This window comes from Oncorhynchus kisutch, linkage group LG15 (assembly GCF_002021735.2).
Source record: "Oncorhynchus kisutch isolate 150728-3 linkage group LG15, Okis_V2, whole genome shotgun sequence".
Classification (NCBI taxonomy): Eukaryota; Metazoa; Chordata; class Actinopteri; order Salmoniformes; family Salmonidae; genus Oncorhynchus; species Oncorhynchus kisutch.
In genome coordinates, this window is record NC_034188.2 from 88,922,933 (window position 1) to 88,950,754 (window position 27,822).

Here is a 27,822-nt window from a genome sequence, read left to right on the forward strand (position 1 = left end):
CTCCTTTCTAATGAGCTTTTAGGATGGTTAGCTGATGCTGAATAACACCTCCTTTCCAATGAGCTTTTAGGATGGTTAGCTGATGCTGAATAACACCTCCTTTCTAATGAGCTTTTAGGATGGTTAGCTGATGCTGAATAACACCTCCTTTCTAATGAGCTTTTAGGATGGTTAGCTGATGCTGAATAACACCTCCTTTCTAATGAGCTTTTAGGATGGTTAGCTGATGCTGAATAACACCTTTCTAATGAGCTTTTAGGATGGTTAGCTGATGCTGAATAACACCTCCTTTCTAATGAGCTTTTAGGATGGTTAGCTGATGCTGAATAACACCTCCTTTCTAATGAGCTTTTAGGATGGTTAGCTGATGCTGAATAACACCTCCTTTCTAATGAGCTTTTAGGATGGTTAGCTGATGTTGAATAACACCTCCTTTCTAATGAGCTTTTAGGATGGTTAGCTGATGCTGAATAACACCTCCTTTCTAATGAGCTTTTAGGATGGTTAGCTGATGCTGAATAACACCTCCTTTCTAATGAGCTTTTAGGATGGTTAGCTGATGTTGAATAACACCTCCTTTCTAATGAGCTTTTAGGATGGTTAGCTGATGCTGAATAAAGTCCCGTAATCTTTTTTAATCATGAGTTGAAACTCAACAGAGCCACTAGGCAGGATATATGCTTAAAATACACGAAAGGCTAATAGTTAGTTAACACCATCTGCTCTCAAAACAGTCATTCAATAAGATCTAAATGCATATTCCCGTGAAACTGATCGCGATCAATCGTATGATTGACGTCAGCGGTAAAATGGGAATAATTACCACTCACGATTGACAGTGATGATGGCCTATTTTAAAAAGTAGGTATCGGCCTGAGGGTATTAAAAAATACAACATATAGGCAGACGTTGCAATTGGAGGATGGATTTTTATGGATATTCTATAATGATAGGCTATTTAATATGCTACATCCATAGGCACAAACTTTGAGGAAATTATGACTAATTTAAACATTTTCGGCGCTTCCGCACTACACCACTGAACAGGCCAACAATGAAGTCCGATTTGGATTTATTTTGCTGTTTTCGCTGCATAACATTTACAAATGGTCCCTTTCCAAGTTTAGAAGAAGTGACTGCTAAATGCTAACTCCTGTTCGTATAAGCTGGTAGCTCAGCTAGCATACAGATATCAGTGGTGGTAGTCAAAGTTGTTTTTTAAACTAATGCAGTTGATTGGCGACGATGACATAAAGTATTGAGGTTGACCATCCATACAAACACACTCAAATTTTTACCTCACAATAGTGTGAAATACACATTAATTTGCTGGGGGACATGAGGAGATTTTGGATATTTCCTCCATGGCGTCTCCATTGTTTTGATCGAGTTCCATTGACCTCTTTACCTCATCTATGTTCTATAGTGTTGTATGGCCCGGCTGCTCGCTGATAAGCCGTCACAGCAATGCATTTAATACAGAAACAACATCCAGACACAGGCGAGGTGCAGATATAGTCTGATCAAATCAATTGGTATTTGTCACATGCGCCAAGAACAACGGGTGTAGTAGACCTTACAGTGAAATGCTTGCTTACGAGCCCTTCCCAATGATGCAGAGCTTAAAATAGTAACACACAAGAGGAATTAGGGAGTACCAGTACCAGATCAATGTGGAGCTATATACAGGAAGTACCAGATCAATGTGGAGCTGTATACAGGAAGTACCAGATCAATGTGGAGCTGTATACAGGAAGTACCAGATCAATGTGGAGCTATATACAGGAAGTACCAGATCAATGTGCAGCTATATATAGGAAGTACCAGATCAATGTGGAGCTATATACAGGAAGTACCAGATCAATGTGGAGCTGTATACAGGAAGTACCAGATCAATGTGGAGCTATATACAGGAAGTACCAGATCAATGTGGAGCTGTATACAGGAAGTACCAGATCAATGTGGAGCTGTATACAGGAAGTACCAGATCAATGTGGAGCTGTATACAGGGAGTACCAGTACCAGATCAATGTGGAGCTATATACAGGAAGTACCAGTACCAGATCAATGTGGAGCTATATACAGGAAGTACCAGATCAATGTGGAGCTGTATACAGGAAGTACCAGATCAATGTGGAGCTGTATACAGGGAGTACCAGATCATTGTGGAGCTGTATACAGGAAGTACCAGATCAATGTGGAGCTGTATACAGGGAGTACCAGTACCAGATCAATGTGGAGCTATATACAGGAAGTACCAGTACCAGATCAATGTGGAGCTATATACAGGAAATACCAGATCAATGTGGAGCTGTATACAGGAAGTACCAGATCAATGTGGAGCTGTATACAGGAAGTACCAGATCAATGTGGAGCTGTATACAGGGAGTACCAGTACCAGATCACTGTGGAGCTATATACAGGAAGTACCAGATCAATGTGGAGCTATATACAGGGAGTGCCAGTACCAGATCAATGTGGAGCTATATACAGGAAGTACCAGATCAATGTGGAGCTATTTACAGGAAGTACCAGATCAATGTGGAGCTATATACAGGGAGTACCAGTACCAGATCAATGTGGAGCTATATACAGGGAGTACCAGTACCAGATCAATGTGGAGCTGTATACAGGAAGTACCAGATCAATGTGGAGCTATATACAGGGAGTACCAGATCAATGTGGAGCTATATACAGGGAGTACCAGATCAATGTGGAGCTATATACAGGGAGTACCAGATCAATGTGGAGCTATATACAGGGAGTACCAGATCAATGTGGAGCTATATACAGGGAGTACCAGGACCAGATCAATGTGCAGAGGTACTATGTATATGAGGTACAGCACCAGTCAATAGTTTGGACATCTACTCATTACAGGGTTTTTCTTTATTTGTACTGTTTTCTACATTGTAGAATAATAGTGAAGACATCAACACTATGAAATAACACATATGGAGTCATGTAGTAACCAAAATATGGAGTCATGTAGTAACCAAAAAAGCGTTAAACACATAGAAATATATTTTATATTTGAGATTCTTCAAAGTAGCCATCCTTTGCCTTGATGACAGCTTTGCACACTCTTGGCATTCTCTCAACCAGCTTCATGAGGTAGAGCACCTGGTATGCATTTCAATTATTTGTTAAAAGTTCATTTGTGGAATTTCTTTCCTTCTTAATGCATTTGAGCCACTCAGTTATGTTGTGACAAGGTAGTGGTGGAACACAGAAGATAGTCCTATTTGGTAAAAGACCAAGTCCATATTATGGCAAGAACATCTCAGATAAGGAACGAGAAATGACAGTCCATCATTACTGTAAGACATGAAGGTCAGTCAATCCGGAAAATGTCAAGAACTTTGAAAGTTCCTTCAGGTGCAGTCGCAAAAACCATCAAGCGCTGAGGAAACTGGCTCTCATGAGGACCGCCACAGGAAAGGAAGACCCAGAGTTACCTCTGCTGCAGAGGATACGTTCATTAGAGTTACCAGCCTCAGAAATTGCAGTCCAAATAAATGCTTCGCAGAGTTTAAGTAACAGACACATCTCAACATCAACTGTTCAGAGGAGACTGTGTGAATCAGGTCTTCATGGTCGAGTTGCTGCAAAGAACCACTACTAAAGGACAACCAATAAGAAGAAGAGACTTGCTTGAGGCCAGAAACACAAGCGATGGACATTTGACCAGCGGAAATCTGTCCTTTGGTCTGATGAGTCCAAGATTTTTAGTTCCAAACGCTGAGTTGTGTGATATGCAGAGTAGGTGAACAGATGATCTCTGCATGTGTAGTTCCCACCGTGAAGCAGGGTACCACACTGCTAGGTCAATGACCTCATCCCTGTAAGTTGACTCATTGCCGCCGGTGATCAGTCCTACCACCGTTGTGTCATCAGCAAGCGTAATGATGGTGATGGTGTTGACGTTGTGCGTGACGATGCAGTCGTGGGTGAACAGGGAGTACACAGGAGGGGACTAAAGCACACACCCGAGAGGCCCCCTGTGTTGAGGGTCAGCGTGGCCGATGCATCAGGAAGTCCAGGATTCAGTTGTTTGGTGATGAGCTTGACGATGGTGTCGTGGTCGAGGTGGGAGAGGGCAGTGTAAAGTGCAATTGAAATAGCATCATCTGTGGATCTGTTGGAGGCAATTGAGTGGATCTAGGGTGTTGGTGTGTCATGACCAGCCTTTCAAAGCACTTCATCATTTCAGATGTGAGCGCTACAGGGTGATAGTAATTGTGGCAGGTTACCTTGGGAACAGGGAAAGGTGGTCAGCTTCAAACATAATTGGATTACAGACTGGGATTATCAGTCCCAAATGGCCCCCTTTTCCCTCAAAGTGCACAATTGTTTGACCAAAGTCCATCAAAAGTAGTGCACTATGTTGGGATGCAACCCTAAAGTAAACAAGATGAATGAACACTTCTCAAAATCGCCTCCTGTTTTTCAGAAGATACTTCACATCAGAGAAAACAAAATGGGAGGCATATATGGAATTCTAGTCTACGCCTGCAGAATGAATCATAAATAAAATGTGGAAAAGTTTAAGGGTGCATCCCTACGTAGTACACTACTTTTGACCAGAACCCTATGGGTCGTGGTTAAAAGTAGTGCACTATAAAGGGAATAGGTTGCCTTGTTGGACGTAGTGTTACTAATTTAAATGCTGGTCATGTCTTTAGGAGATGTGTTCTACTCTGTAGCTGTTACAGTCTTTTATTTCCTTTGATATGTTCTCTGCTGCCTCGAACTTTCACATGTTTTTCTGGGCTCTTCAAGAGGAGCCTCTTGCCTTCAAGCTATTTAACTAAATCAGATCGATGTTCAGACAGACATACGGACAGATAAAGGTTTTATGAGGAGGTTCACAACAACCCAAGAACCTCCAGGCTCTCTACTGTCAGTCTCACTAGACTACAGAGTGGGACATCTGTCTCCTCTCAGTCCAACTAGACTACAGAGTGGGACATCTGTCTCCTCTCAGTCCAACTAGACTACAGAATGGGACATCTGTCTCCTGTCAGTCCAACTAGACTATAGAATAGGACATCTGTCTCCTGTCAGTCCAACTAGACTACAGAGTGGGACATCTGTCTCCTCTCAGTCCAACTAGACTACAGAGTGGGACATCTGTCTCCTCTCAGTCCAACTAGACTACAGAATGGGACATCTGTCTCCTGTCAGTCCAACTAGACTACAGAATAGGACATCTGTCTCCTGTCAGTCCAACTAGACTACAGAGTGGGACATCTGTCTCCTCTCAGTCCAACTAGACTACAGAGTGGGACATCTGTCTCCTGTCAGTCCAACTAGACTACAGAGTGGGACATCTGTCTCCTGTCAGTCCAACTAGACTACAGAGTGGGACATCTGTCTCCTGTCAGTCCAACTAGACTACAGAATAGGACATCTGTCTCCTGTCAGTCCAACTAGACTACAGAGTGGGACATCTGTCTCCTGTCAGTCCAACTACACTACAGAGTTGGACATCTGTCTCCTGTCAGTCCAACTAGACTACAGAGTGGGACATCTGTCTCCTGTCAGTCCAACTACACTACAGAGTGGGGTATGTGTCATCATGTGTCCCAAATGCCACCATACTCCCTTAAAATTCACTAGTTTAGACCAGAGTCCTAAGTGTCTATATAAGGACAAGGGTACCATTAGGAATGCATATAGAATAGAGATAAACTCTGTGCATCTCAATTGTATATATTGTCCATAGAATCATCTTGTATTCCCTCAGCATCTAACAGTAGCAACACGTCTCAGATCGTTGAATGATTGAAGACTAAAATAAGCATCAGATATCAGAAAAAATGCTTCTGGCTTGTCAACAGCAGTAACCTCGACATTAGAGAAACCGGCCGGTAACCAGAGGGTTGCCGATTAAAATCTTGTGAGGCAGCAGCTGGAGGGTTACCGGCTTCAATATCCCATATGCTACCTACCACTGTTGTGCCCTTGAGAAAGGGGCGTTACCCCTCAACTATGCTGCTCCCAGCTCGTGACGTGTGTTGCGTGTTAGGCTGAGACAGCAAAACATTCTATGTAATTTCTACGGACCAAAAAAGCAAGGATTGTATTATATTGTCCATGTTTTTTGGGTTAAAAACATATGTTTCAGCAACTAAGTAACTAACACAATTAACACAATCGAAGTCAATTTTTCTCACGATAAAACGCACTACAGGATGAGTAACATGGGACCATCGCAATGTCAATACGGTCAGTAAAAATGTCCATGGAAAACGGCTCGATACCAATCACAGTTTCCAACACTAACAGTGGGTGTTGTAACTTTTAATGACTGACGATAACAAGGTTCCACAAGAGGTGAAAACAGAACTCAAGTCCAGTTGCCAGGTTACTGTACAGCTCACAGCAAACAGCACAGACATCACGGAACCCATGTTGGAGCTTGAAAGGCAGAGTTTCAGTCAGGAAACAGAGTTTCAGTCAGGAGATCAAACTACTGAAGGCAGGAAAAATACTAAACAATGACTGTAAAAATGAGAGAACTGAAACCGTTCCTGGACGAACACGAACTACTCTGTGTAGGAGGAAGACAGCAACACATTCAACTTCACATTCAGAGAGCAGCACCTATGGGTTCTGCCCAACAAGTACAGATACTGAGAAATACTGATACAGTACCACCATGAGAAAGGGATGCATTCTGGAGCAAGAGTCACTCTAGTACAAATCAGAGAACGATACTGGATCTTGCGTGCTAGGCAGCTAGTCAAGAGCACAGTGATAAGATGTATAGGGTGCAAGAGATTCAAGGAAAGGGTCGGACAGCAGGTCACTCACTGCACCTTTACCAAAAGACAGAATAACTGAATCCCCACCATTCGACGTCACAGGTGTGGATTTTGCTGGACCGCTCTACGTGAAAGAAAATGATTCTGTGAAGAAGTCATTCGTTGCACTGTTCACTTGTGCTGTAACCAGTAGCAGTGCACTTGGAGATGGTCTCAGATCAATTCTCTGCTGCCAGTGACTGGAACGAATTGCAAAAATCGCTGAAGTTGGAGACTTTTATTTCCCTCACCAACTTCAAACATCAACTATCTGAGCAGCTAACCGATCGCTGCAGCTGTACATAGTCCATCTGTAAATAGCCTGCCCAATCTACCTACCTCATCCCCATATTGTTTTTATTTGATTTACTTTTCTGCTCTTTTGCACACCAGTATCTCTACTTGCACATCATCATCTGCTCATTTATCACTCCAGTGTTAATCTGTTAAATTGTAATTATTCGCTCCTATGGCCTATTTATTGCCTTACCTCCTCATGCATTTTACACACACTGTATATAGACTTTCTTTCTTCTACTGTTGTCATTGACTTGTTTATTGTGTTATTGGCTTGTTTATTGTTTACTCCACGTGTAACTCTGTGTTGTTGTCTGTGTCACACTGCTTTGCTTTATCTTGGCCAGGTAGCAATTGTAAATGAGAACTTGTTCTCAATTAGCCTACCTGGTTAAATAAAGGTGTTCTCAACTAGCCTACCTGGTTAAATAAAGGTGTTCTCAACTAGCCTACCTGGTTGAATAACGGTGAAATAAAAAATATCCTGTTAGTTCTGAAAAGATGCATCTCAAGGAGAGGATTATGGCAATGGATTATGGTAATGGATTATGGATATGCGTTATGGTAATGGTTTATGGTAATGGTTGATGGTAATGGATGATGGTAATGGATGATGGTAATGTATTATGGTAATGGTTTATGGTAATGGTTGATGGTAATGGATGATGGTAATGGATGATGGTAATGGATGACGGTAATGGTTGATGGTGATGGATGATGGTAATGGATGATGGTAATGGGTTATGGAAGAGATGTGCACAGTCCGGACAGAGGTTGAAGCTATCCTAAATTCTAGGCCTCTGACTTTTGTGCACAATGAAGTAGATGAACTACAACCCCTGACCCCAGCACACTTCCTGGTGGGTAAAAGACTAACCTCTTTGCCACCCAAGCCATTTCCAGATGACACTCGGCACCCAAAGCTAAACAAGGAGGAAATGACACGCAGATGGAAGTACAGGCAGAAACGTGTGACCAGCTTCTGGAACAGTTGGCGAAGAGACAGTGCAAAGTCAGTGCACCGCTGTGACACACCACAGCCCACCCCACTGAGAGTGGGGTGACGTTGCACTCATCGGAGAAGATAACACACCCAGGCAAACCTGGAAACTAGGAAAGATTGAGGAACTGTTTCCAAGTCGAGATGGCCTAGTTAGGTCATGTTCAGATCGTACTGCTTCAAGGACTGTATTCAGGAGACCTATTCAGTTGATATACTGCTTAGAGATTTAGATGAACATGGGGGGGGGGGGGGTAACATTTAATGGTTTACAGTTAATTTATTGAGCTTTATATTTTCTTTACAGTTATTTACATTTGTAATTGTATTAGAATTCATGTGATGGCGATTGAGAGAACTACATACATATTTATGTTGTATTGGTTAGTATTGGATTACGCTATTGACTGCAAGTACCAGAATGCCTTGTGACAGGTAGCAGAAAAAAAAGGAGAACGAGACAGTTATGTACACTAGCAACTTTCTTTTATTGTTTTTGTAGAATCTAAAGTTGTTAAATGTAAAGTGAACAAGTATTATTACTAAAAAGAAGCTTTCATTTCACAACCCGACGTCCCGAGTCATTACTTTGAAGACAGTTATTATAAAGTTATTTGCTAATAAAGATCAATACAGAGAGAATGCAAAAGGATTGACATATGTGTTATTATTATTACTGCCTAGCTAGTAAAGAGAGGCCTTAGTTAATATAATATATTATTACTGCCTAGCTAGTAAAGAGAGGCCTTAGTTAATATAATACTATATTATTACTGGCTAGCTAGTAAAGAGAGGCCTTAGATAATATAATAATACTATATTATTACTGCCTAGCTAGTAAAGAGAGGCCTTAGTTAATATAATACTATATTATTACTGGCTAGCTAGTAAAGAGAGGCCTTAGATAATATAATATAGTATTACTGCCTAGCTAGTAAAGAGAGGCCTTAGATAATATAATAATATATTATTACTGCCTAGCTAGTAAAGAGAGGCCTTAGATAATATAATATAGTATTACTGCCTAGCTAGTAAAGAGAGGCCTTAGATAATATAATAATATATTATTACTGCCTAGCTAGTAAAGAGAGGCCTTAGATAATATAATAATACTATATTATTACTGCCTAGCTAGTAAAGAGAGGCCTTAGTTAATATAATATAGTATTACTGCCTAGCTAGTAAAGAGAGGCCTTAGATAATATAATAATACTATATTATTACTGCCTAGCTAGTAAAGAGAGGCCTTAGTTAATATAATATAGTATTACTGCCTAGCTAGTAAAGAGAGGCCTTAGATAATATAATAATACTATATTATTACTGCCTAGCTAGTAAAGAGAGGCCTTAGATAATATAATAATACTATATTATTACTGCCTAGCTAGTAAAGAGAGGCCTTAGTTAATATAACATAGTATTACTGCCTAGCTAGTAAAGAGAGGCCTTAGATAATATAATATAGTATTACTGCCTAGCTAGTAAAGAGAGGCCTTAGATAATATAATAATATATTATTACTGCCTAGCTAGTAAAGAGAGGCCTTAGATAATATAATAATACTATATTATTACTGCCTAGCTAGTAAAGAGAGGCCTTAGTTAATATAATATAGTATTACTGCCTAGCTAGTAAAGAGAGGCCTTAGATAATATAATAATACTATATTATTACTGCCTAGCTAGTAAAGAGAGGCCTTAGTTAATATAATATAGTATTACTGCCTAGCTAGTAAAGAGAGGCCTTAGATAATATAATAATACTATATTATTACTGCCTAGCTAGTAAAGAGAGGCCTTAGATAATATAATAATACTATATTATTACTGCCTAGCTAGTAAAGAGAGGCCTTAGTTAATATAACATAGTATTACTGCCTAGCTAGTAAAGAGAGGCCTTAGATAATATAATATAGTATTACTGCCTAGCTAGTAAAGAGAGGCCTTAGATAATATAATAATACTATATTATTACTGGCTAGCTAGTAACGAGACACGCCTTAGTTAATATAATAATATATTATTACTGCCTAGCTAGTAAAGAGAGGCCTTAGATAATATAATAATACTATATTATTACTGCCTAGCTAGTAAAGAGAGGCCTTAGATAATATAATAATACTATATTATTACTGCCTAGCTAGTAAAGAGAGGCCTTAGTTAATATAACATAGTATTACTGCCTAGCTAGTAAAGAGAGGCCTTAGATAATATAATATAGTATTACTGCCTAGCTAGTAAAGAGAGGCCTTAGATAATATAATAATACTATATTATTACTGGCTAGCTAGTAACGAGACACGCCTTAGTTAATATAATAATATATTATTACTGCCTAGCTAGTAAAGAGAGGCCTTAGATAATATAATAATACTATATTATTACTGCCTAGCTAGTAAAGAGAGGCCTTAGTTAATATAATATAGTATTACTGCCTAGCTAGTAAAGAGAGGCCTTAGTTAATATAATAATATAATATTACTGCCTAGCTAGTAAAGAGAGGCCTTAGATAATATAATAATATAATATTACTGCCTAGCTAGTAAAGAGAGGCCTTAGATAATATAATACTATATTATTACTGCCTAGCTAGTAAAGAGAGGCCTTAGATAATATAATAATACTATATTATTACTGCCTAGCTAGTAAAGAGAGGCCTTAGTTAATATAATAATACTATATTATTACTGCCTAGCTAGTAAAGAGAGGCCTTAGTTAATATAATATAGTATTACTGCCTAGCTAGTAAAGAGAGGCCTTAGTTAATATAATAATATAATATTACTGCCTAGCTAGTAAAGAGAGGCCTTAGATAATATAATACTATATTATTACTGCCTAGCTAGTAAAGAGAGGCCTTAGATAATATAATAATATAATATTACTGCCTAGCTAGTAAAGAGAGAGGCCTTAGTTAATAATAGCTAGCTAGTAATGAGATGTTCCTTAGATATTCATGCATCCTGATGGAAGCGGGTCTCTTTTGATCACTTGCCACCACTCTGTACACTGTATTCCCTCTTTCTCTCCTCTCCTCTTCTTCCCTTTGTCTTAATTTCCTTTTTATGAGAGATTGTCAAAGGGAGCGGTCCCTGAGATGAATGCAAAGCTCATCAAAAGAATCTGAAGCAGCTAATTATTCATATCAGAGCTCAGAGAACTAGTCTTTGTTGTCAACACAGCAGAACTGGAGTGTAGAGTTGGTATAGTCCAACTAACAGTACTGTAGACTTGGTACAGTCCACCAACTACACCTAAACTAACAGTACTGTAGACTTGGTACAGTCCACCAACTACACTCCAACTAACAGTACTGTAGACTTGGTACAGTCCACCAACTACACCCCAACTAACAGTACTGTAGACTTGGTACAGTAGACTTGGTACAGTCCACCAACTACACCCCAACTAACAGTACTGTAGACTTGGTACAGTCCACCAACTACACTCCAACTAACAGTACTGTAGACTTGGTACAGTCCACCAACTACACCCCAACTAACAGTACCGTAGACTTGGTACAGTCCACCAACTACATCCCAACTAACAGTACCGTAGACTTGGTACAGTCCACCAACTACACCCCAACTAACAGTACTGTAGACTTGGTACAGTCCACCAACTACACCCCAACTAACAGTACTGTAGACTTGGTACAGTCCACCAACTACACTCCAACTAACAGTACTGTAGACTTGGTACAGTCCACCAACTACACCCCAACTAACAGTACCGTAGACTTGGTACAGTCCACCAACTACACCCCAACTAACAGTACTGTTGACTTGGTACAGTCCACCAATTACACCCCAACTAACAGTACTGTAGACTTGGTACAGTCCACCAACTACACCCCAACTAACAGTACCGTAGACTTGGTACATTCCACCAACTACACTCCAACTAACAGTACCGTAGACTTGGTACAGTCCACCAACTACACTCCAACTAACAGTACTGTAGACTTGGTACAGTCCACCAACTACACCCCAACTAACAGTACTGTAGACTTGGTACAGTCCACCAACTACACCCCAACTAACAGTACCGTAGACTTGGTACAGTCCACCAACTACACCTAAACTAACAGTACTGTAGACTTGGTACAGTAGACTTGGTACAGTCCACCAACTACACCTAAACTAACAGTACTGTAGACTTGGTACAGTCCACCAACTACACCTAAACTAACAGTACTGTAGACTTGGTACAGTCCACCAACCACACCCTTACTAACAGTACTGTAGACTTGGTACAGTCCACCAACCACACCCTAACTAACAGTACTGTAGACTTGGTACAGTCCACCAACTACACCCCACCTAACAGTACTGTAGACTTGGTACAGTCCACCAACTACACCCCAACTAACAGTACCGTAGACTTGGTACAGTCCACCAACTACACCCCAACTAACAGTACTGTGGACTTGGTACAGTCTACCAACTACACCCAACTAACAGGACTGTAGACTTGGTACAGTCCACCAACTACAACTGACTAGAACTAGTGTCTGTTGTCAACACAGCAGTTGATGTGGTTAAATACGTGAACACTGACAATGATGATTGTCTCTTATGCTAACATACATCTTTGTCACTTCTCCTCTTCTGTGCATCACTAATAATGTGGAAAACATTTAAAAACAAGTTGGGAGTCAATAGTTCACCGAGTTCATTGACAACTGAACAGTTTGATGTTCATTCCCTTAAAAAGACAACAGTGGAGTATTGCAGCAGACTTCTGAAGCAGAGCCTCATCTGCCATCCAGGGCACCTGATTCAGCTGAGTCTAGTGGGTGAAGCCTTTAGAGGAGGAAATCTGAGTTTATCATTGTTCAGATCCAGCTATCGGAAAGGAGGGGAGGAAGAGGGGAGGTGGTGGTGGAGAAGGGGGAGGAGGAGGAAGAGGGGAGGTGGTGGAGGAGAAGGGGGAGGAGGAGGAAAAGGGGAGGTGGTGGAGGAGGAAAAAGGGAGGTGGTGGAGAAGGGGGAGGGAGAGGAAGAGGGGAGGTGGTGGAGGAGAAGGGGGAGGAGGAGGAGGAAGAGGGGAGGTGGTGGAGGAGATGGGGGAGGAGGAAAAGGGGAGGTGGTGGAGGAGAAGGGGGAGGAGGAGGAAAAGGGGAGGTGGTGGAGGAGGAGGAAAAAGGGAGGTGGTGGAGGAGAAGGGGGAGGAGGAGGAAGAGGGGAGGTGGTGGAGGAGAAGGGGGAGGAGGAGGAAGAGGGGAGGTGGTGGAGGAGAAGGGGGAGAGGGAGGAAGAGGGGAGGTGGTGGTGGAGAAGGAAGAGGGGAGGTGGTGGAGGAGAAGGGGGAGGAGGAGGAAAAGGGGAGGTGGTGGAGGAGAAGGGGGAGGAGGAGGAAGAGGGGAGGTGGTGGTGGAGAAGGGGGAGGAGGAGGAAGAGGAGAGGTGGTGGAGGAGAAGGGGGAGGAGGAGGAAAAGGGGAGGTGGTGGAGGAGAAGGGGGAGGAGGAGGAAGAGGGGAGGTGGTGGTAGAGAAGGGGGAGGAGGAGGAAAAGGGGAGGTGGTGGAGGAGGAGGAAAAAGGGAGGTGGTGGAGGAGAAGGGGGAGGAGGAGGAAGAGGGGAGGTGGTGGTGGAGAAGGGGGAGGAGGAGGAAGAGGGGAGGTGGTGGAGGAGAAGGGGGAGGAGGAGGAAGAGGGGAGGTGGTGGAGGAGAAGGGGGAGGAGGAGGAAGAGGGGAGGTGGTGGAGGAGAAGGGGGAGGAGGAGGAAGAGGGGAGGTGGTGGAGGAGAAGGGGGCGGAGGAGGAGGAGGAAAAGGGGAGGTGGTGGAGGAGGAAGAGGGGAAGTGCTGGAGGAGGGGGAGGAGGAGGAAGACGGGAGGTGGTGGAGGAGAAGGGGGCGGAGGAGGAGGAGGAAAAGGTGGTGGAGGAGGGGGAGGAAGAGGGGAAGTGCTGGAGGAGGGGGAGGAGGAGGAAGACGGGAGGTGGTGTTGGAGGAGGAGGAAGAGGAGAGGTGGTGGAGGAAAAGGTGGTGGAGGAGGAGGAAGACGGGAGGTGGTGGAAGAGGAGGGGGGGAGGAGGAAGGGGGGAGGCGGTGGTGGAGGAGGAGGAAGACGGGAGGTGGTGGAAGAGGTGGTGTTTAGCCGAAGGACCCATTATAAAGATGGCAGAGGGAGACTGAAGCAGCTAGCGGAGCTGTCGTTAGATAAAACACGGGGAGATCTCAGGGAATAAACGCAGGGCACCTATTGAAGCACCTGCAAGGCGGCACAGTACTATATGATTAATCTCTGCCCGACTGTCATATTCAGGTGGATAACTGGTGCTGCAGGAGAGGGATGCTTTGTGAGAGACTACAGCCTCATTCTGCTATCTCTGACAGGGAGCGAGAGAGAGAAAGTGAGGGGGAGGGGGGGGGGGGGGGTGGAGGTAAAGAGAGGGAGGAGAGAGAAGGGGTGAAGGGAGGAGGGGTAGAGGAGAGAGAGGGAAAGAGAGGAGGGGTAGAGGAGAGAGAGGGAAAGAGAGGAGGGGTAGAGGAGAGAGAGGGAAAGAGAGGAGGGGTAGAGGAGAGAGAGGGAAAGAGAAGGGGGTGAAGGGAGAGAGAGGGAAAGAGAGGATGGGGGTAGAGGAGAGGGGTGAAGAGGGGTAAAGAGGGAGAGACTACAAAAGGGGGGAAAGCGAGGGAGAACAAGGGGGGTGAGAGATAGAGGAGAGTGGCCCCCTCAGTCTGCCTCTTCTCCTCCCCCGTCCGCCCTCTTTTTCCTTAGATCGCTGATGGTGCCGGCATTAGCAGCAGACTTGTTAACTAAACCTCACATTTAGCCAGGAGGGACGCCACTGCAGTAGACTTGTTAACTAAACTTCATATTTGGCCAGGAGGGACGACACTGAAACTGCAGTGTTTGAATTAATAAAGACTAAAGAAGAGATTTAAGAGAATGTGGAATTTCAGCTCTTCACAGATGAAAGTTCTGCTAACACAGTGATTCTCTGCTGTCTGGATAAAAGACGGGGGAGACTTTTCTAACAGGGGCAGAAAGAATCTTAAATAATGTTGAGTTAACGTTCTTAATATCTGTGAGACTGCAAGGATATCGCCAATAAGGTTTTGGAAAGACCAGAAGAACAGCACAAGAAATGTCTGCAAATGAGAAGGAATATTCCTTCTCCTCCCTTCAACTCTTTTACTATTTGATCAGGGGAAGTTCAACTTAAGTTTAGATAAACAAACACCATATAAAACACCATAGTAACATAGTAACAGACACCGAGACTAAACACCATAGTAACAGACACTGAGACTAAACACCATAGTAACAGACACTGAGACTAAACACCATAGTAACAGACACTGAGACTAAACACCATAGTAACAGACACTGAGACTAAACACCATAGTAACAGACACTGAGACTAAACACCATATTAACAGACACTGAGACTAAACACCATATTAACAGACACTGAGACTAAAAACCATATTAACAGACACTGAGACTAAACACCATATCAACAGACACTGAGACTAAACACCATATTAACAGACACTGAGACTAAACACCATATTAACAAACACAGAGACTAAACACCATATTAACAGACACAGACTAAACACCATATTAACAGACACTGAGACTAAACACCATATTAACAGACACTGAGACTAAACACCATATTAACAGACACAGACTAAACACCATATTAACAAACACAGAGACTAAACACCATATTAACAGACACAGACTAAACACCATATTAACAGACACTGAGACTAAACACCATAGTAACAGACACTGAGACTAAACACCATAGTAACAGACACTGAGACTAAACACCATATTAACAGACACAGACTAAACACCATAGTAACAGACACTGAGACTAAAAACCATATTAACAGACACTGAGACTAAACACCATATCAACAGACACTGAGACTAAACACCATAGTAACAGACACTGAGACTAAACACCATAGTAACAGACACTGAGACTAAACACCATATTAACAGACACAGACTAAACACCATAGTAACAGACACTGAGACTAAAAACCATATTAACAGACACTGAGACTAAACACCATATCAACAGACACTGAGACTAAACACCATATTAACAAACACAGAGACTAAACACCATAGTAACAGACACTGAGACTAAAAACCATATTAACAGACACCGAGACTAAACACCATAGTAACAGACACCGAGACTAAACACCATATTAACAGACACCGAGACTAAACACCATATTAACAGACACTGAGACTAAAACCATATTAACAGACACCGAGACTAAACACCATAGTAACAGACACCGAGACTAAACACCATAGTAACAGACACCGAGACTAAACACCATAGTAACAGACACCGAGACTAAACACCATAGTAACAGACACTGAGACTAAAAACCATATTAACAGACACTGAGACTAAACACCATATTAACAGACACTGAGACTAAACACCATATTAACAGACACGGAGACAGAATGGTGAGCTCAATAGTTTAGTCTACATGCTGGGAGACGGCAGTTCAAGACCCACAAGGGACATGACACTGTCAATATTCCTTACAATACTATCGGGTCTTGATAATGTGAAACATTCCACACGTTATGATCATGTCCTTCTCCTCCCACTAACAACCCATGATATTGAACCACATTGAGATGTTGAGTTGTCAGCTTCCTCTGTCTCTAATGTGGATCCATCCTGACGTACACATCGTCCAGAGAGCAGCTTCCTGTCTCTAATGTGGATCCATCCTGACGTACACATCGTCCAGAGAGCAGCTTCCTCCGTCTCTAATGTGGATCCATCCTGACGTACACATCGTCCAGAGAGCAGCTTCCTCCGTCTCTAATGTGGATCCATCCTGATGTACACATCGTCCAGAGAGCAGCTTCCTCCGTCTCTAATGTGGATCCATCCTGACGTACACATCGTCCAGAGAGCAGCTTCCTGTCTCTAATGTGGATCCATCCTGACGTCCACATCGTCCAGAGAGCAGCTTCCTCCGTCTCTAATGTGGATCCATCCTGACGTACACATCGTCCAGAGAGCAGCTTCCTCTGTCTCTAATGTGGATCCATCCTGACGTACACATCGTCCAGAGAGCAGCTTCCTGTCTCTAATGTGGATCCATCCTGACGTACACATCGTCCAGAGAGCAGCTTCCTCCATCTCTAATGTGGATCCATCCTGACGTACACATCGTCCAGAGAGCAGCTTCCTGTCTCTAATGTGGATCCATCCTGACGTACACATCGTCCAGAGAGCAGCTTCCTCTGTCTCTAATGTGGATCCATCCTGATGTACACATCGTCCAGAGAGCAGCTTCCTCCGTCTCTAATGTGGATCCATCCTGACGTCCACATCGTCCAGAGAGCAGCTTTCTGTCTCTAATGTGGATCCATCCTGACGTATACATCCAGGACTTCTATTTAGAAACGATTTATCGCCCAGATTTCTACAGGGGGAACACATTTTAGAGAAAAAAAAAGGGAAGGTACCAGTGGGAACTATACTATATACCCTGAAAACTCTATATACTATATACTCTATATACTATATACCCTGAAAACTATATACTATATATACTCTATACCCTATAAACTATATACCCTGAAAACTATATACTATATATACTCTATACCCTGAAAACTATATACTATATACCCTGAAAACGGTATAGTATATATACTCTATATACTATATACCCTGAAAACTCTATATACTATATACTCTATATACTATATACCCTGAAAACTATATACTATATATACTCTATACCCTATAAACTATATACCCTGAAAACTATATACTATATATACTCTATACCCTGAAAGCTATATACTATATACCCTGAAAACGGTATAGTATATATACTCTATATACTATATACCCTGAAAACTATATACCATATATACTCTATATACTATAGACCCTGAAAACGATATACTATATACCCTGAAAACTATATACTATATACCCTGAAAACTATATACTATATATACTCTATATACTATATACCCTGAAAACTATACACTATATATACTCTATATACTCTATACCCTGAAAACTATATACTATATATACTCTATACCCTGAAAACTATATACTATATATATTCTATACCCTGAAAACGAAATACTATATATACTCTATATACGATATACCCTGAAAACGATATACTATATATACTCTATATACTATATACCCTGAAAACGATATACTATATATACTCTATACCCTGAAAACTATATACTATATATACTCTATACCCTGAAAACTATATACTATATATACTCTATATACTATATACCCTGACAACTCTATACTATATATATTCTATATACTATATACCCTCAAAACTCTATACCCTTTAAACTGTATACCCTGAAAACGATATACTATAAATACTATATATACTGTATACCCTATATACTATATAGCCTATACACTGTAGTGTATACACACTATATACTCTATAAACTGTATACCCTATACTATACATACTGTATACCCTATATACTGTATACCCTAGACTATATACCCTACATACTATATAGCCTATACACTACACACTATATACCCTATATACTATATTCTGCATACCCTATATACTATATAGCCTATACACTACACACTATATACTCTATATACTGTATACCCTACATACTATATAGCCTATACAATACACACTATATACTGTATACCCTATATACTGTATACCCTATATACTATATAGCCTATACACTACACACTATATACTCTATACTGTATACCCTATATACTCTATACTATATAGCCTATACACTACACACTATATACTCTATATACTGTATACCCTATATACTCTAAATACTGCATACCCTATATACTATATAGCCTATACACTACACACTATATACTGTATACCCTACATACTATATAGCCTATACACTACACACTATATACTCTATATACTGTATACCCTACATACTATATAGTCTATACACTACACACTATATACTGTATACCCTATATACGCTATATAATGTATACCCTATATACTATATAGCCTTATACACTACACACTATATACTCTAAATACTGTATACCCTATACACTACACACTATATACTCTATATACTGTATACCCTACATACTATATAGCCTATACACTATATACTCTATATACTGTATACCCTATATACTGTATACCCTATATACTATATAGCCTATACACTACACACTATATACTCTACATACTATATAGCCTATACACTACACACTATATACTCTATACCCTATATACTCTATATACTGTATACCCTATATACTATATAGCCTATACACTACATACTATATACTGTATACCCTACATACTATATAGCCTATACACTACACACTATATACTGTATACCCTACATACTATATAGCCTATACACTACACACTATATACTCTATATACCCTACATACTATATAGCCTATACACTACACACTATATACTCTATATACTGTATACCCTACATACTATATAGCCTATACACTACACACTATATAATGTATACCCTACATACTATATAGCCTATACAATACACACTATATTCTCTATAAACTGCATACCCTATATAACCAATATACTGTATTCCCTATACCCTATATACTGTACACCCTATACCCTATACTCTACATCCTACACCCTATACCTTATATACTCTATATCCTATACCCTATAAACTATATCCTAGTCTCTAGACCCTACACCCTATACCTTATATACTCTATATCCTATACCCTATAAACTATATCCTATACCCTATAAACTATATCCTATACCCTAGTCTCTATATCCTATACCCTAGTCTCTAGACCCTACACCCTATATACTCTATATCCTATACCCTATAAACTATATCCTATACCCTAGTCTCTACATCCTACACCCTATACCTTATATACTCTATATCCTATACCCTATAAACTATATCCTATACCCTAGTCTCTAGACCCCACACCCTATACTCTATATCCTATACCCTATAAACTATATCCTATACCCTAGTCTCTAGACCCTACACCCTACACTCTATATACTGTATACCCTATAACAATATACTGTATTCCCTCTACTGTAAAGCCTATACTCTACATCCTGTATACCCTATATACTATACCCTATATATTTAATACCCTATACTCTATATACTGTGTACCCAATACCCTATACACCCTATATACCATATACCCTATATACTGTATATCCTATTTAATTTAATTGATTTAATTTAACCTTTATTTAACCAGGAAGGGCTCCTTGAGATTTAATATCTCTTTTTCAAGAGCACCCTGGCCAAGATAGGCCAGCACCAAGTCATTACATTTTTTTTTTTACAGACAGACAACATGAAAAACTACAAGTAATCCAGTAAAAACCATTGAATTCACAAGAGTATAAAACAGCTAATTAAAAACATTGCCAGGTCAGGGAATCAGCCTGAAAATCCTTCATCAGTGATTTAAAAAACACCAATAGGGACAAGTTCTTCCAATTTAAAAGTATTTTGTAAGGTGTTCCAAGCCAATGGCGCAGAGGACATAAAAGCCCTTTTACCAAATTTAGTTCGGACATTTGGAACAGTTAGCAGGATAAAGTCCAGCGAACGAAGAGACGACCCACCACATCTCTGAACAATAAAAACGCACAAATAAAAAGGTAGTATACCCAAAATGGCATTGTTAGTAAAAGTATACCAGTGACTGAGCCTACGATAGACTAGAGAAGGCCAGCCAACCCTGGTATACAAAGTGCAGTGGTGCGTAAGGGTTTTGCAGTTTAAAATAAATCTCAAAGTGCCATGGTAAATGATGTCAATTGATCTCAAACACTGAGTGGAAGCATTCACATATCCCCATAGTCTAGTAAAGGCATAAATGTAGCTGATACGAGCCTCCTTCTGGTTTCAAAAGAAAAACAGGCCTTATTCCTAAAATAAAATCCCAATTTCAGCTCATTATTTTTGTAAGTTGTTGAATATGCAATTTAAAAGAGAGGCCGTCATCAATTAAAATTCCAAGATATTTATATGCAGTATACACTGTTTACCCTGTACTGTATACCATATACCATATATCCTATACTCTATATCCCATACCCTATACACTCTATACTCTGCATACTGTATACCATATATCCTATACTCTATATCCCATACCATATACACTCTATACTCTGCATACTGTATACCATATATCCTATACTCTATATCCCATACCATATACACTCTATACTCTGCATACTGTATACCATATATCCTATACTCTATATCCCATACCATATACACTCTATACTCTGCATACTGTATACCATATATCCTATACTCTATATCCCATACCATATACACTCTATACTCTGTATACCATACCCTATACACTCTATACTCTGCATACTGTATACCATATATCCTATACTCTATATCCCATACCATATACACTCTATACTCTGCATACTGTATACCCTATACTTGATATACACTATATCCTATACACCCTCCCTATATACCCTATACCCAATAATATATACCCTTTACTCTATATACCAAACATCCTTGTACTCATACCCTATACCCTATATACTGTACACCCTACTCAATATACTCTATACCCTCCCTATATACTCAATACCTTATAATCTATACCCTTTAATCTATACTCTAAACACCCTACACTCTATACCCTACACTCTAAACATCCAATAGTCCATACTGTATACTCTATACACGAAACATCCTATACTCCATACTGTATACCCTATACCTTAAACACTAAAACATCCAATACCCCATACCTTAGACTCTATATCCTATACATTCTATACTCCATACTGTATACCCTATACATTAAACATCATATACTCTATACCCTATACACTAAACATCATATACTCTATACCCTATACGCTAAACATCATATACTCTATACCCTATACCCTAAACATCATATACTCTATACCCTATACACTAAACATCATATACTCTATACCCTATACCCTAAACATCATATACTCTATACCCTATACACTAAACATCATATACTCTATACCCTAAACATCATATACTCTATACCCTACACCCTCTATACCTTATATATACCCTAGACTTTATACCCTCTATACCCTCTACACCCTACATATCCCCTAGAATCTATACCCTAGACTCTAGACCCTAGACTCAGTACACTATATCCTCTATATCCCCTATACCCTACACCCTAGAGTCTATATCCTACACCCTATATACTCTATACCCTAGACCCTATAGTCTATAGTCTATATCCTACACCCTATATACTCTATACCCTAGACCCAATAGTCTATAGTCTATACCCTACACCCTATAGTCTATATCCTACACCCTATATCCTATATACTCTGTACCCTAGACCCTACACTATATCCTCTATACCCTATATCCTATACTCTTAGTGACTGCTTGAGATACACAGTACGCCTCCACCACACTCACAACAGATACTATACTCACAAACACAAAGAACACAGTACCGATCTGCCCCCGAGGAGAAACAAACTGCAGTCCTCGGTCTGTCCCCTGACAGAGTAGGGGGAACTGCATGGCCTTTCTGAATGTACCCGTGTGTGTGTGTGTGTGTGTGTGTGTGTGTGTGTGTGTGTGTGTGTGTGTGTGTGTGTGTGTGTGTGTGTGTGTGTGTGTGTGTGTGTGTGTGTGTGTGTGTACGTACATTAATGATAGAGGCGGATTAGAGCTGGGAGACTAGAGCTGGGAGACTAGAGCTGGGAGACTAGAGCTGGGAGACTAGAGCTGGGAGACTAGAGCTGGGAGATTAGAGCTGGGAGATTAGAGCTGGGAGACTAGAGCTGGGAGACTAGAGCTGGGAGACTAGAGCTGGGAGATTAGAGCTGGGAGACTAGAGCTGGGAGACTAGAGCTGGGAGACACCGACTAGAGCTGGGAGACTAGAGATGAGAGACACAGACTAGAGTAAGGAGACTAGAGCTGGGAGACACAGACTAGAGTTGGGAGACTTGAGCTGGGAGACACAGACTAGAGCTGGGAGACTAGAGCTGGGAAACAGACTAGAGCTGGGAGACACAGACTAGAGTTGGGAGACTTGAGCTGGGAGACACAGACTAGAGCTGGGAGACTAGAGCTGGGAGACAGACTAGAGCTGGGAGACACAGACTAGAGTTGGGAGACTAGAGCTGGGAGACACAGACTAGAGCTGGGAGACTAGAGCTGGGAGACTAGAGCTGGGAGACTAGAGCTGGGAGATTAGAGCTGGGAGACTAGAGCTGGGAGACTAGAGCTGGGAGACTAGAGCTGGGAGACTAAAGCTGGGAGACTAGAGCTGGGAGACTAGAGCTGGGAGACTAGAGCTGAGAGACTAGAGCTGGGAGACTAGAGCTGGGAGACTAGAGCTGGGAGACTAGAGCTGGGAGACTAGAGCTGGGAGACTAGAGCTGGGAGACTAGAGCTGGGAGACTAGAGCTGGGAGACTAGAGCTGGGAGATTAGAGCTGGGAGACTAGAGCTGGGAGACTAGAGCTGGGACACTAGAGCTGGGAGACTAGAGCTGGGACACTAGAGCTGGGAGACTAGAGCTGGGAGATTAGAGCTTGGAGACTAGAGCTGGGAGACTAGAGCTGGGAGACTAGAGCTGGGAGACTAAAGCTGGGAGACTAAAGCTGGGAGACTAGAGCTGGGAGACTAGAGCTGGGAGACTAGAGCTGGGAGACTAGAGCTGGGAGACTAGAGCTGGGAGACTAGAGCTGGGAGACTAGAGCTGGGAGATTAGAGCTGGGAGATTAGAGCTGGGAGACACAGACTAGAGTTGGGAGACTAGAGCTGGGAGACTAGAGCTGGGAGACAGACTAGAGCTGGGAGACTAGAGCTGGGAGACTAGAGCTGGGAGACACAGACTAGAGCTGGGAGACACAGACTAGAGCTGGGAGACTAGAGCTGGGAGACACCGACTAGAGCTGGGAGACTAGAGATGGGAGACACAGACTAGAGCTGGGAGACTAGAGCTGGAGATTAGAGCTGGGAGACTAGAGCTGGGAGACACCGACTAGAGTTGGGAGACTAGAGATGAGAGACACAGACTAGAGTAAGGAGACTAGAGCTGGGAGACACAGACTAGAGTTGGGAGACTTGAGCTGGGAGACACAGACTAGAGCTGGGAGACTAGAGCTGGGAGACAGACTAGAGCTGGGAGACACAGACTAGAGTTGGGAGACTTGAGCTGGGAGACACAGACTAGAGCTGGGAGACTAGAGCTGGGAGACAGGACTAGAGCTGGGAGACACAGACTAGAGTTGGGAGACTAGAGCTGGGAGACACAGACTAGAGCTGGGAGACTAGAGCTGGGAGACACAGACTAGAGTTGGGAGACTAGAGTTGGGAGACTAGACCTGGGAGACACAGACTAGAACTGGGAGACTAGAGCTGGGAGACACAGACTAGAGCTGGGAGACTAGAGCTGGGAGACACAGACTAGAGCTGGGAGACTAGAGCAGGGAGACACAGACTAGAGCTGGGAGACTAGAGCTGGGAGACACAGACTAGAGCTGGGAGACTAGAGCTGGGAGACACAGACTAGAGCTGGGAGACTAGAGCTGGGAGACACAGACTAGAGCTGGGATACTAGAGCTGGGAGACACAGACTAGAGTTGGGAGACTAGAGCTGGGAGACACAGACTAGTGCTGGGAGACTAGAGCTGGGAGACTAGAGCTGGGAGACAGACTAGAGCTGGGAGACTAGAGCTGGGAGACTAGAGCTTTGAGACACAAACTAGAGCTGGGAGACTAGAGTTGGGAGACTAGACCTGGGAGACACAGACTAGAACTGGGAGACTAGAGCTGGGAGACACAGACTAGAGCTGGGAGACTAGAGCTGGGAGACACAGACTAGCGCTGGGAGACACAGACTAGAGCTGGGAGACTAGAGCTGGGAGACACAGACTAGAGCTGGGAGACTAGAGCTGGGAGACACAGAATAGAGCTGGGAGACTAGAGCTGGGAGACAGACTAGAGCTGGGAGACTAGAGCTGGGAGACACCGACTAGAGTTGGGAGACTAGAGCTGGGAGACACCGACTAGAGCTGGGAGACTATTGCTGGGAGACTAGAGCTGGGAGACACAGACTAGAGTTGGGAGACTAGAGCTGGGAGACACAGACTAGAGCTGGGAGACTAGAGCTGGGAGACAGACTAGAGCTGGGAGACACAGACTAGAGTCGGGAGACTAGAGCTGGGAGACTAGAGCTGGGAGACACAGACTAGAGTTGGGAGACTAGAGCTGGGAGACTAGAGCTGGGAGACACAGACTAGAGCTGGGAGACTAGAGCTGGGAGACACAGACTAGAGCTGGGAGATTAGAGCTGGAAGATTAGAGTTGGGAGACTAGAGCTGGGAGACTAGAGCTGGGAGACTAGAGCTGGGAGACTAGAGCTGGGAGACTAGAGCTCCCAGCTGGGAGAGCTGGGAGACTAGAGCTGGGAGACTAGAGCTGGGAGACTAAAGCTGGGAGACTAAAGCTGGGAGACTAAAGCTGGGAGACTAAAGCTGGGAGACTAGAGCTGGGAGACTAGAGCTGGGAGACTAGAGCTGGGAGACTAGAGCTGGGAGACTAGAGCTGGGAGATTAGAGCTGGGAGACACAGACTAGAGTTGGGAGACTAGAGCTGGGAGACTAGAGCTGGGAGACAGACTAGAGCTGGGAGACTAGAGCTGGGAGACTAGAGCTGGGAGACACAGACTAGAGCTGGGAGACACAGACTAGAGCTGGAGACTAGAGTGGGAGACACCGACTAGAGCTGGGAGACTAGAGATGGGAGACACAGACTAGAGCTGGGAGACTAGAGCTGGGAGATTAGAGCTGGGAGACTAGAGCTGGGAGGACACCGACTAGAGCTGGGGAGACTAGAGCTGGGAGACACAGACTAGAGTTGGGAGACTAGAGATGAGAGACACCGACTAGAGCTGGGAGACTAGAGCTGGAGACACAGACTAGAGTTGGGAGACTAGAGATGAGAGAACACAGACTAGAGTTGGGAGACTTGAGCTGGGAGACACAGACTAGAGCTGGGAGACTAGAGCTGGGAGACAGACTAGAGCTGGAGGACACAGACTAGAGTTGGGAGGACTTGAGCTGGGAGATTAGAGCTGGGAGATTAGAGCTGGGAGATTAGAGGCTGGGAGATTAGAGCTGGGAGACTAGAGCTGGAGCTGGCTGGAGACTAGAGCGGGAGATTAGAGCTGCGGGAGACTAGAGCTGGGAGAGCTAGAGCTGGGAGACTAGAGCTGGGAGACTAAAGAGCTGGGAGACTAGAGCTGGGAGAACTAGAGCTGGGAGACTAGAGCTGGGAGACTAGAGCTGGGAGACTAGAGCTGAGAGACTAGAGCTGGGAGACTAGAGCTGGGAGACTAGAGCTGGGAGACTAGAGCTGGAGAGACTAGAGCTGGGAGAACTAGAGCTGGGAGACTAGAGCTGGGAGACTAGAGCTGGGAGACTAGAGCTGGGAGACTAGAGCTGAGAGACTAGAGCTGGAGAGACTAGAGCTGGGGAGACTAGAGCTGGGAGACTAGAGCTGGGAGACTAGAGCTGGGAGACTAGAGCTGGGAGACTAGAGCTGGAGAGACTAGAGCTGGGAGACTAGAGCCTGGGAGACTTAGAGCTGGGAGACTAGAGCTGGGAGACTAGAGCTGGAGACTAGAGCTGGGAGACTAGAGCTGGGAGACTAGAGCTGGGGACTAGAGCTGGGAGACTAGAGCTGGGAGATTAGAGCTGGGAGACTAGAGCTGGGAGACTAGAGCTGGGACACTAGAGCTGGGAGACTAGAGCTTGGGACACTAGAGCTGGGAGACTAGAGCTGGGAGATTAGGCTTGGAGACTAGAGCTGGGAGACTAGAGCTGGGAGACTAGAGCTGGGAGACTAAAGGCTGGGAGGACTAAAGCTGGGAGACCTAGAGCTGGGAGACTAGAGCTGGGAGACTAGAGCTGGGAGACTAGAGCTGGGAGACTAGAGCTGGGAGACTAGAGCTGGGAGACTAGAGCTGGGAGATTAGAGCTGGGAGATTAGAGCTGGGAGACACAGACTAGAGTTGGGAGACTAGAGCTGGGAGACTAGAGCTGGGAGACAGACTAGAGCTGGGAGACTAGAGCTGGGAGACTAGAGCTGGGAGACACAGACTAGAGCTGGGAGACACAGACTAGAGCTGGGAGACTAGAGCTGGGAGACACCGACTAGAGCTGGGAGACTAGAGCTGGGAGACACAGACTAGAGTTGGGAGCTAGAGATGAGAGACACAGACTAGAGTAAGGAGACTAGAGCTGGGAGACACAGACTAGAGTTGGGAGACTTGAGCTGGGAGACACAGACTAGAGCTGGGAGACTAGAGCTGGGAGACAGACTAGAGCTGGGAGACACAGACTAGAGTTGGGAGACTTGAGCTGGGAGACACAGACTAGAGCTGGGAGACTAGAGCTGGGAGACAGACTAGAGCTGGGAGACACAGACTAGAGTTGGGAGACTAGAGCTGGGAGACACAGACTAGAGCTGGGAGACTAGAGCTGGGAGACACAGACTAGAGTTGGGAGACTAGAGTTGGGAGACTAGACCTGGGAGACACAGACTAGAACTGGGAGACTAGAGCTGGGAGACACAGACTAGAGCTGGGAGACTAGAGCTGGGAGACACAGACTAGAGCTGGGAGACTAGAGCTGGGAGACACA

General features: G+C 43.2%; 1 protein-coding gene across 1 annotated transcript in view; it reads right to left on the minus strand.

The window, feature by feature from the left end:
- gbe1b (glucan (1,4-alpha-), branching enzyme 1b) overlaps window positions 1-27,822 on the minus strand; it is a 275,869-nt gene that overhangs the window by 13,489 nt on the left and 234,558 nt on the right. The window lies entirely within an intron of this gene.